This window comes from Notamacropus eugenii, chromosome 1 (assembly GCF_028372415.1).
Source record: "Notamacropus eugenii isolate mMacEug1 chromosome 1, mMacEug1.pri_v2, whole genome shotgun sequence".
NCBI classification, from domain to species: domain Eukaryota; kingdom Metazoa; phylum Chordata; class Mammalia; order Diprotodontia; family Macropodidae; genus Notamacropus; species Notamacropus eugenii.
In genome coordinates, this window is record NC_092872.1 from 308,483,008 (window position 1) to 308,495,832 (window position 12,825).

General features: G+C 37.6%; 1 pseudogene; it reads left to right on the forward strand.

Annotated features, from left to right (window-relative positions):
• The first annotated feature begins 4,528 nt into the window (after positions 1–4,528).
• On the forward strand, positions 4,529–11,458 carry LOC140517844 (monocyte to macrophage differentiation factor pseudogene; annotated as a pseudogene).
• Positions 11,459–12,825: the final 1,367 nt, after the last annotated feature.

Genomic DNA, 12,825 nt, shown 5'->3' on the forward strand with positions numbered 1-12,825 from the left:
TTAACCCAATAGGCCTCAATTCCTTCCCATGTAAACTAAGGCTTGTTACCTAGATGATCTCTAAGTAGCTGCCTCTAAATATCACTATAGAATGAAATGATATGACAAGGTGATCTCTAAGGTTCTTTTACCTCCCACATCTATCCTAATTGTCCTACTTGTACAGCCAGAACATCCACTATCACAGGTCAGGCTGCTGGCATCGCTTCCTTGACTATGGTAGCAGTTGCTTGTGACAATTGATCTTTCACTGTTGCCTTCTTTTCAGTCCTACTGCACTTGATTTGTGAAGTTTTTCTGATGTCCTCAAAGTCTTTAGTGTTTTGTCCTTCTGCAAATTATCTTGTCTATACTTCTCAGCGTACAGATGCATCCTCCCAGTGAATGAAACTCTTTGAAGCAGGTAGATACAGTTTTCCTTTTGTATTTGTATCCCTTGTACAAAATACAGAGCCTTGCCTAGTATAGGAATCTAAGTGATATTTGGGGAATAAAGCTGACTCACTTTGAGTTTTGACAAGTAGGTCTTGCACTGGATAAAGTGTTGGACTGAGAGCCAGGAAAACCTAAGTTCAAATTTAGCCTCAGACTGACCCTGAGCCAGTCACAACCTCAGTATCCTCTTCATGTAAAAGAGGGATAATAATGGCACTTCATTTCCGAAGTTCTTGTAAGGATAAAAATGAACTGATATTTTGTCTTTTTTTAAAATTAATATTTTATCATCCTCTAATTACATTAAAAAACAATTTTTAACATTTGTTTTCAAAACTGAGTGCCAAATTCTCTCCTTCCCTTCCTGCACCCCTCAATGAGAAGGCAAGTAATTTGATGTGGGCTATTTACACATGTATCATCATACAAAACATATTTATTTCCATATCAGTCATATTGTAAAAGAAAACACAGGCCAAAATAAAACCCCCAGAAAAAAATAAAGTTAAAAAAACATCCTTTGATATGTGTACAGATTCCATCGGTTCTTTTTCTGCAGATGAGCAGCATTTTTCATGGTAAGTCCTGAAGGACTTACCTGAAGAATTGTCTTGGGTCATTACATTGCTGAGAATAGCTAAGTCATTCAGAGATGATCATCTTCCTGTATTGTTGTTGATGTATACTGTTTTCTTCAGGTTCTACTCATTTCACTTTGCGTCAACTCATGTAAGTCTCCAGTTTTTTCTGAGAGCATCTAGCTCTTCATTTCTTATATCAAAATGTCATTCCATTGAAATTATATACAACAGATTGTTCAGCCGTTCCCCAATCAGTGGGCATATCCTCTATTTCCAATTGTTTTCCACCGGAAAAGAGTTTCCATAAATATTTGGGTGCAGTTCCAAATTGCTCTACATAATGGTTGAATCAGTTCATAGCTCCACAAATGACATATTAGTGTCTCAATTTTCCCACACACATCCCCTCCAACATTTATCATTCTCCTTTTCTTTCCTATTATCCAATCTAACAGGTAGGAGATACTACCTCAGTATTGTTCTAATTTGCAATTCTCCAATCAGTACTGACTTTCAGTATTTTTTCCTATGGCTATAGATAGCTTTGATTACTTCATCTGAAAACTAACTGTTCATATTTTGTAGTCATTTGTCAATTGGAGAATGCCTCTTATTTTTAAAACTTAGACTCATTTCTCTATATTTTGAAGAGACAAGGCCTTCATCAGAGAAATTTACTAGAAAATTATTTTCACATTTATGATTGCTTACTATTTCCCTCCATCCTATTTCTCTCCTGTTTATTCTCTTCTTTCTCTTTCTCACTCTGTCCTTCCTCAAAAGTGTTTTGCTCTTGACTATTCTCTCCTTCAGTTGACCCTCACTTCTATGAGAACCATGCCCTTTTCTCTTATCTCCTTCCCCTCCTAATTTCCTGGAGGGCAAGACAGATTTCTATACCCAATTGAGTGTGTATGTTATTCTCTCTTTGTGCTAATTCTGATTACAGGAAAGTTCAAGCTTTCCACGGCACCTCCCCCATCTTCTCCTCTACTGTAATAGCTCTTTCTTCCCTCTTTTATGTGAAATAATTTACCCTGTTCTACCTCCCTTTTTCCCTTTCTCTGAGTGTATTCCTTTTTTTTATCCTTTAATTCTGCTTTTAAAGCTATCACCCCATCTTATTCACATATTCAACTCACACCTGTGCCTTTTCTCTCTCCCATATGTGTGTGTGTGTGTGTGTATATATAGTGTGTGTGTGTGTGTGTATATATGTATATATATATATACATATATATATATGTATATATATATATACATACTCTTTCTAACTGCCCTAATAATGAGAAAGTGCTTATAAGTTACTAGTATCATCCCATATAGGAATGTAAACAGTTTAATTTATCCTTTTAAGTAATTTATGATTTTCCTTTACTGTTTACCTTTTGATGCTTCTTTTGAGTCTTGTATTTGGAAGTCAAAGTTTCTATTCATCTCTGATATTGAAAGTCTTCCTGTTCATTGAATATTCCTTGTTTCCCCTGAAGGATTATGCTCAGCTTGGCTAGGTAGGTGATTCTTGTTCATAATCCTTGTGCCCTTGTCCTTTGGAAGGTCAATTTCCAAACCCTCAAGTCCTTTAATGTAGAACCTGTTAAATATTGTGTTATTCTGACTATGGCTCTGATATTTGATAATACTTTCTCATTGCTTGCAATAGTTTTTCCTTGATCTCTCAAATGTGACTATAATACTCCTGGGAGTTTTCATTTGGGGATCTCTTTCAGGAAGTGATTGGTGGGCTCTTTCAATTTCTATGGTTCTAGAATATCAGGGCAGTTTTCCTTGGTAATTTCTTGAAAGATGACATCTAGTCTCTTTTTTGATCATGGCTTTCAGGAAGTCCAATAATTTTTTAAATGATTTCTTCTGGAGATCTCCAGGTCAGTTGGTTGCTGCTGTTGCTATTGCTGTTGTTTTTCTAATGAGATATTTCATATTGTCTTCTATTTTATTCATTGTTATAAGTTTGTTTTGTTGTTTCTTGGTGTCTCATGAAGTCATTAAACATCCATTTGCTCAGTTCTTAATTTTAAGGAATTAATTTCTTCTGTGGCATTTTAGACTTCCTTTTCCAATTAGCCCATTCTTTCTTTAAGTAGTTATTTTCTTTAGTGAATTTATGTGACTCTTTTTTGTCATTTGAACGATTCTGTTTTTAAAAAAATTATTAATTAATTGATTTTTATTTTTCAACATTCACTTTCACAAGATTTTGAGTTCCAAATTTCATCCCCATCTCTCACCTCTATCCACTCCAAGTCAGCAGACCTTTTGAGTATCCCTTGGCCCAATCTGTCTTTCTTTCTATAACACCCCTCCCTTCTATTGTCACTTTTCTATTTTCTTGTAGGGCAAGATAGATTTCTGTACCCCATTGCCTGTATTTCTTATTTCCCAGTTGCATGTAAAAACAATTTTTAACATTTGTTTTTAAAACATTGAATTCCAACTTCTGTCTCGTTGTGCCTCTCCACCCACCCTATAAGGTACACATACGTAGTGATGCGAAACACTTCCATAACAGTCATGTTGTAAAAGACTAGCTAATTTCCCTCCATCCTATCCTGCCCCCTTCACTTTGTTCTATTCTTATTTGACCCTATCCCTCCTCAAAAGTATTTACTTCTAATTACTCCTTCCTCCAATTTATCCTCCTGTCCATCATCCCCCACAACCCCCTTAACCTGTTCTTACTTTTCTGTAATGTAAGATAGATTTTCATGCCAAATTGAGTGTGCATGTTATTCCTTCCTTAAACAAAACATAATGGGAAGAAGGTTCACTTTTTTCCTCTCAGCTCCCTGCTCTCCCCCTCCACTGAAAAAGCTTTCTCTTGCCTCTTTTATGTGAGACATAATTTACCCCATTCTATTTCTCCTTTTCTCCTCCCAATATATTCCTCTCTCACCCTTTAATTTTATTTTTTTAGGTATTATCCCTTCATATTCACCTCACCCTGTGCCCTCTGTCCATATATATAATCCCTCCAACTACCCCAATACTTGAGAAAACTCTCAAGTGTTACAAATATTATCGTTCCATGTAGGAATGTAAACAGTTAAACTTTTGTAAGTCTCTTATGATTTCTCTTTCCTGTTTAGCTTTTCATGCTTCTATTGATTCTTGTGTTTGAAAGTCAAATTTCCTATTCAGAACTGGACTTTTCATCAAGAATGCTTGAAATGCATGCTATATTTCACTAATGATCATTTTTCCCCTAAAGTATTATACTTAGTTTCGCTGGGTAGGTGATTGTTTGTTTTAATCCTAGCTCCTTTGACCTCTGGAATATCATATTCCAATCCCTTTGATTCCTTAAGACAGAAGCTGCTAGATCTTCTAATATACTGATTGTGTTTCTTTCTTGCAGCTTGCAATATTTCTCCTTCACTTGAGAGCTCTGGAGCACCCACGGTGGGAGGGCCCAGGGCTGGGGGGGAGGGATGGGGGCAGCTCCAGGGCAAGGCCAGGGGCTCCAGGAGTGGGGGAGCCTGGGAAGCAGGAGGCTCTGGGTGGTTTAAGTGGCCTCCCCCAGTTGTCCTCCCTCTGATTCTGTCTGTAGAGCCCTAGCCCAGCAGAGCCATCTCGGTGGGGATGGGGGAGGCAGAACAGGCAGCTGAGAGGGCCATGTCTGGAACAGCCTGAGCCTGAGCCCAGGAGATGAGGAACCTGAGGCACACTAAGAGTCGAGAGGGAGCCCGCAAGGCTCCCAGAGCATCCATGCACTTCACGAGCCAATTCCAGTGGGTCATGAACCATCAAGGCCCAGTCAAAAGCTGATATAAACCTACTTGCTATGAACCTGCCCTCCTCCATTAACTATCAGATGACTGCTGGGAAAAGATCACAGCATGGATTTATGGAATGAGCTTATGTGCCCTCTTCATCATTTCCAAAGTGCTTCACATTGTTTCATGGAAAAAAAGTCACTTAAGGACAATGAAGCATTGTTTTCATCCTATTGGATGGTGATCTGTTTCTTCATTGCAGTCTCCTATGCACCATGGTTAAATCTCCTTGAACTTGGACCCCTGGCATCTCATATGCATTGGTTTATCTAGCTCATGGCAGCTGGAGGAACCATTTATGTATTTCTCTACCATGAAAAGTATAAAGTGGTCGAGCTCTTTTTCTATCTGACAATGAGATTTTCTCCTGCCTTGGTAGTAATATCAATGAATAACACTGATGGGCTGCAAGAACTTGACTGTGGAGGCTTAATTTATTGCTTGGGAGTCATGTTCTTCAAAAGTGATGGCATCATTCCATTCGCCCATGCGATCTGACACCTTTTTGTAGCCACAGTGGCAACAGTACATTATTATGGCTTTTGAGAGCTCTGGAATTTGGCTACAATATTCCTAGGAGATTGCCTTTTGGGATCTCTTTCAGGAAGTGATCAATGGATTCTTTTTTTTTAAATTTATTTATTTACCTTTTAACATTCATTTTCACAAAATTTTGGGTTCCAAATTTTCTCCCCATTTGTCCCCTCCCCCCACGCCAAAACACCAAGCATTCTAATTGCCCCTATCACCAATCTGCCCTCTCTTCTATCATCCCTTTCTTCCCTTGTCCCTATCTTATCTTTTGTCCTGTAGGGCCAGATAACTTTCTATACCTCTTTACCTGTATTTCTTATTTTCTAGTGGCAAGAACAGTACTCGACAGTTGTTCCTAAAACTTTGAGTTCCAACTTCTCTTCACATCCCTCCCTCCCCACCCATTCCCTTTGGGAAGGCAAGAAGTTCAATATAGGCCATATCTGTGTAGTTTTGCAAATGACTTCCATAATAGTCGTGTTGTATAAGACCAACTATATTTCCCTCCATCCTATCCTGCCCCTCATTGCTTCTATTCTCTCTTTGGATCATGTCCATCCCCAAGAGTGTTGACTTCAAATTGCTCCCTCCTCCCATTTGCCTCCCTTCCATCATCCCCCTACCCTGTTTATCCCCTTTATCCCCTACTTTCCTGTATTGTAAGATAGGTTTTCATACCAAAATGTGTGCATTTTATTCCTTCCTTTAGTCGAATATGATGAGAATAAACTTCATGTTTTTCTCTCACCTCCCCTCTTTTTCCCTCCACTAAAAAGTCTTTCGCTTGCCTCTTTTATGAGAGATAATTTGCCCCATTCCATTTCTCCCTTTTTCCTCCCAATATATTTTTCTCTCACTGCTTAATTTCATTTTTTTAAGATATGATCCCATCCTATTCAATTCACTCTGTGCTCTCTGTTTGTGTGTGTGTGTGTGTGTGTGTGTTTGTGTGTGTGAGTAATCCCACCAACTACCCAGATACTGAAAAGTTTCAAGAGTTACAAATATTGTCTTTCCATGTAGGAATGTAAACAGTTCAACTTTAGTAAGTCCCTTATGACTTCTCTTTGCTGTTTACCTTTTCATGCTTCTCTTCATTCTTGTGTTTGAAGGTTAAATTTTCTTTTTACCTCTGGTCTTTTCATCAAGAATGCTTGAAAGCCCTCTATTTCATTGAAAGACCATTTTTTCCCCTGAAGTATTATACTCAGTTCTGCTGGGTAGGTGATTCTTGGCTTTAGTCCTAGTTTCTTTGATTTCTGGAATATCTTATTCCATGCCCTTCAGTTCCTTAATGTAGAAGCTGCTAGATCTTGTGTTATCCTGATTTTATTTCCACAATACTTGAATTGTTTCTTTCTAGCTGCTTGCAACATTTTCTCCTTGACCAGGGAACTCTGGAATTTGGCCACAATGTTCCTAGGAGTTTCTCTTTTTGGATCTCTTTCAGGTGGTGATCAGTGGATTCCTTGAATACTTATTTTGCCCTCTGGTTCTAGAATATCAGGGCAGTTTTCCTTAATAATTTCTTGAGAGATAATGTCTAAGTTGTTTTTTTTAATCATGCCTTTTAGGTAGTCCCATAATTTTTAAATTATCTGTCCTGGATCTACTTTCCAGGTCAGTTGTTTTCCAATGAGATATTTCATGTAGTCTGCTATTTTTTCATTCCTTTACTTTTGTATTAAAATTTCTTTATTTTTTCATAGTGTCATTAGCTTCCATCTCCTCCATTCTAATATTTAAAGAATTATTTTCTTCAGTGAGCATTTGGACCTCATTTTCCATCTGTTCAATTCTGCTTTTTAAGGCATTCTTCTCCTCATTGGCTTTTTGGATCCTTTTGCCATTTGAGTTAGTCTGTTTTTGAAGGTATTGTTTTCTTCAGCATTTTAGGCCCCACTTTGGCAAGCAGTTAACTCAGTTTTCATGATTTTCTTGCATCACTCTCATTTGTCTTCCCAATTTTTCCTCTACTCTCATTTGATTTTCAAAATCCTTTTTGATCTCTTCCATAATCTGAGATCAATTTATATTTTTCTTGGAGACTTTGGATGTAGAAACTTTGACTTTGTTGTCTTCTTTTGTTTATATATTTTGGTCTTGCTTGTCACCAAAGTAAGATTCTAAAGTCTGATTCTTTTTCCTGTTTTTGCTCCTTTCCCCAGGCATTTACTTGACTTTTGGTCTTTTTGTCAAAGTAGTTCTCTGCCTCCAGTGGTGGTGAGTGCCTGTCAACCACTTTGCCTCCCCACGATCTGTGGGGCTAGAGCTCCAGAACAGCTGCTGCTTCTTCCCCTGCTGCTGCTGTGGCTGTCGTGGGTCCATCCACCCCCACTGCCATCCTGGAACTAATCTCTTACACACATCTGAGAGGTTTTTTCCACTTACCTTCCAATTTTTCCTTGGTGTTTTTCAGTTATGAAGTCTGAAAATGGCCACAAGTGCCAGAGATTCATTCCCCCTGAGGCTTGCTCAGGTCTTAATGTGAACCAGCTCAGCCCAAGCTGGACTAAATTCTGTTCTCAGAACAGCACAATAGATGTTTCCCTTGGACCCTCCAACCTGCCTTAGGCTGGAGATTTCCTTCTCTCCTTCATTCTGTGGGTTCTGCAAGTTCCAGAATTTTAGAGTCATTTTACAGGTATTTGGCTGGATTTGGGGGGAAAGCTCTAGAAGTCCCTCCTTTTACTCTACCATTTTGCCTCTTCCATCCTATTCTGCTTTTTAATGAAGTAGATTTGTGGATATCTTTTTCCATTTGGCCAATTCTGTTTTCCAAGATGTTATTCTCCTCATTGGATTTTTGTACCTCTTTTGTCATTTGGTCTATTCTCTTTTTTAAGGTGTTATTTTCTTCAGCAATTTTTGGTGCCTCTTGTACCAAGCTATTGGCTTCTTTTTTATAATTGTCTTGCAACATTTCTCCTCCCCATTTTTCCTCTATCTCTTTTCCTTGATCTTTGAAATCCTTTTAGAGGTGTTCTATGGTGCTAAGATATCAGCTTAGCACACCAAGAGGAGCAAATTTTATGCCTGGCCAGCAGGCCACTCGTCCTCTTGTGGAGCTTGTGAGAAAAAGAATGAGAGCGGGCCATGAAGCAACTCCAATTTATTCAAGCAAGTACTCTGGTTATATAGTCTCTGCCACATCAGCCTAATGAACTATGGTAACACATACAAACAAACCCAGAACACAAACCCGGAACTATGGAAACAAAAACAAACAAGGGTGGGGCCATCCCTTCCAGCGCCATCTTGTTCACCCTTCCCTGCTCTTGACTCAGTTTACCTGATGTCCATCAGTGTGGTGTCCCAGGTGGCGTGGCGTTCAGCGCCCCTTACACTATGGTATGAGACCAATTCATAATTTTTCTTGGTGTTTTTCGATGTAGGAGTTTTGACTTTGCTGTTTTCTTCTGGGTGTATATGAGTTTTGATATTCCCATAGTAACTTTCTATGGTCAGAATATTTTTCTGGTTTTTATTCATTTCCCTAGCTTATTTCTTGACTTTTAACTCTTTGCAAAAGTGGGTTTCTGCTTCCAGGATAGAGGGTGTATTGTCCCAAGATTCCAGGGTTTTGTACAACTGTTTTCAGAGATATTTCTAGGGACTTGTAAGTTTTCAGTTCTTCCAAGAGGGTATGATCTAAGCAGAGGTGTCTTGATTCCACATCTGACCTGTCCTGAGGTCTGTGTATGACTACAAGCATTCTTTTCTGCCCTGGAATTGTGATGAGGGTCCTTGCTTCACTGTGCCCATAAGTTCTAATGTACTAGTGCTCCTCCTCTCAGATTGCCACCCAGAACTGTAACCTGTATCCAAGTATGTACAAAGCAACAGAGTCTTGCTGCCAGTTCCAGAAAAGAGACCCTTATAATCTCCTTCTGACCAGGTCTCCCACCCCCTTACCATCTATAGGCTGAGGGCTCTGGAAGCAGCTACTGCCTTTGCTTATTTATTCTTTCCTAAGGCCTGTTATTGATTTGCTGGGGCTTGATCTATGCTTGTATGCCCTCCACTGGATGGTGCTCCTCTCTCACCCCTTTTAGGAAAAGGAAAAAAGATTCCTTTTAGCTATCAACTTGTGATTATGCACACATACACACACATACATATATATATATATATATACACACACATAAACGTATATTTTTTATGTAGTATTTATTTGCATTTGCACATAATGTATGATATGATGTAAAACATAATATATCCATATGTATGCATGCAAAATACAAGTATCAGGTATTTTTGTTATTGTTGTTTAATTGTTTCAGTAATTTCTCACTCTTTGTGGTCCCATTTAATATATATTTTTTGGCACAGATACTGGAGTGGTTTGCCATTTCCTTCTACAGATCATTTTACAGATGAGGAAACTGAGGCAAACAGGGTTAAGTGATTTGCTCAAGATTACACAGCTAGTAAATATCTGAGGGCAGATTTGAATTCAGGTCTTTCTGATTCCAGGCCACTCCCTCTATTCCCTGCAGTGTCCCGTTTAAAGCTAGGGTAGACACTATAAAATCTTTGGCAGTCTACCTGCTGAAACAAACCCAGGGACTATATGAGCACAATTACAAAATATTTTTTGCACAAATTAAGTCAGATCTAACTACACACCTGATACTCTCTGTGTTTGTAGTTTGGGATTCCTTTCAGGAGGTGAATGGTGGATTCTTTTGATGACTATTTTGCCCTCTGGATCTAGGATTTCTGCATAATTTTCCTTGACAATTTCTTGGAAGATATTGTCCAAGGTCTTTTTTTCATCATAGCTTTCTGGTAGACCAATAATTCTTAGATTTTTCTCTCCTGGACCTATTTTCCAGGTCTGTTATTTTTCCAATTAGATATTTGTACTTCCATCTGAAACTTCAGAAGGGAATATGAACTTGTCTGAAGCACAACAAGCATTCTTGGAAGAGCTGAAGAAGGATTTTAAAAGCCAAATTAGAGAAATAGAAGAAAAACAGGTTAATGATTTTAAAAATATGAATAAAGAAATCACAGATCAATTTAAAAGGAAAAGTAGACAAATGAAAAAGGAAGCACAAAACCTAACTGGAGAAAACAAACTCCTTAAAAGGAATAATTGGATAGATGGAACAAGAGATACAAACGTTAATGAAGAAAACAATTTGATAAAAATTAGAATTGGGTAAGTGGAAGTTAATGACTCTATGAAACATCAAGAATCAGTCAAACAGAATCTAAAGAATGAAAAGATAGAAGAAAATGTAAAATATCTAATTGGAAAAACAATTGACCTGTAAAATAGATCCAGGAGAGAACATCTAAGAATTATTGGTCTACCAGAAAGCTATGATGAATAAAGACCTTGGACAATATCTTCCAAGAAATCATCAAGAAATACTACTCAGAAGTCCTAGATCCAGAGGGCAAAACAATCATCGAATGAATCCACCATTCACCTCCCAAAAGGGATCCCAAACTAAAAACACCAAAGAATATTGTTGCCAAATTCCAGAACTATCAAGTAAAGGGTACTACAGGCAGTCAGAAAGAAACCATTCAAATACTGAGGAGCTACAGTCAAGATCACACAGGACCTTGCAGCTTCTACATTAAAAGACTGAAGGAGTTGGAATATGATATTCCATAAGGCAAAGGAGCTGTGACTACAACCAGGGATCAATTACCCAGCAAAGTGGAGCATAATATTTCAGCCAAGGAGATGGACATTCAATGAAATAAGGGATTTCCCAGATGTTCCTGATGATAAGTCCAGAGTTCAATAGAAAATTTGATCTTCAAACACAAGTCTCAAGAGAGGCATAAAAAGGTAAACAGGGGAAAAAATTGTTATTTAATATGGGCATATTGATCATATTCCTATAAGGGAAGATGATACTTGTTAATCTTGAGAATTCTATATTTATTATGAAATATAAAAGGGATAAACATAAATAGTGATGATAAAAATGTAGCTTAAGGGTGTTAAGGGATTGTAACAGGTGGTATAAAAAGGAGGAGACAGAAAATGGCAAATTGCATCATAAGAACAGGCACAAAATAAAATTACACTAGAGGGAAAGAGGGGAGGGAGATGGGCATTATTTGAGAGGTACTCTCATCTGATTTGGTTCAAGGAAGGAGCAACAAGCTCAGTTAAATATAGAACTCTAACTAGTTCTACAAACAGTAGGAGGGGAAAGGGGAAAGAAAAGGGAGGAAAGGTTCAAGGGGAGGGAAGATGAAGTAAGAATAAAAAAGAGTAAAATGGAAGGGAACTGAAAGAAGGAAGGGAAGACTGAAGGAGGCAGTCGTCAAAAATTAAAACTCTGTTGTGGAGGGGAAAGGAGAAGGGAAAACTAAAAGCACAAATGGTGGGAAAGAGGATGGAGGGAAAGACACAGATAGTAATCATAACTGTGAATGTTATGAATGCGATGAACTCTCCCATAAAACTGAGACAGATAGCAGAATGGACTAAAAACCATAATCCAACAATATGTTTTTTACAAGAAACACATTTGAAATGGCAGGATACACACAGGGTAATAATAAAGGGTTGGAGCAGAACATATTGTGTTTCATCTTATGTAAAAAAAAGCAGGGATAGCAATCCTAATCCCAGACAAAGGAAAAGCAGAAATAGATCTAATCAAAAGAGATAAAGAAGGAAACTATATCCTGCTAAAAGGCACCATAAACAACAAAGAAATATCATTACTAAACATATATGCTCCAAGTGATATAGCATTCAGATTCTTAGAGGAGAAGTTAAGGAAGTTACAGGAAGAAACAGACAGCAAAACTATACTAGTGGGGGACCACAACCTCCACTTCTCTGAACTTGATAAATCTAACCTCAAAATAAGCAAAAAAGAAATTAAGGAGGTAAACAAAACTCTGGATAAGGTAGATATGATAGATCTCTGGAGAAAATTGAATAGGAATAGAAAAGAATATATCTTTTTCTCATCAGTCCATGGCACATATACAAAAATTGACCATGTACTAGGACATAAAAATGTCACAATCCAGTGCAGAAAGGTAGAGATAATCAATGCATCCTCTCAGATCATAATGCAATGAAAATTATATGTAATCAAAGGCCATGGAAATATAAACCAAAAACTAATTGAAAACTAAACAATCTAATCCTCAAGAATGAGTGGGTTAAACAACATATTATAGACACAATCAACAACTTCATTCAAGAGAATGACAATAATGAGACAACCTACCAAATCCTATAGGACACTGAAAAAGTAGATCTTAGGAGAAATTTTTGTCTTTGAATGCCTACATGGATAAAATAGAGAAAGAGGAAATCAATGAATCGGGCATGGAGCTGAAAAGGCTAGAAAAAGAATAAATTGAAAATTTCCAAGTAAATATCAAATTAGAAATACTGAAAGTCAAAGGAGAGATTAATAAAAATTAAAATTAAGAAAGCTATTGAACTAATAAATAAAACTAAGAGTTGGTTTTATGAAAAAGCTAAT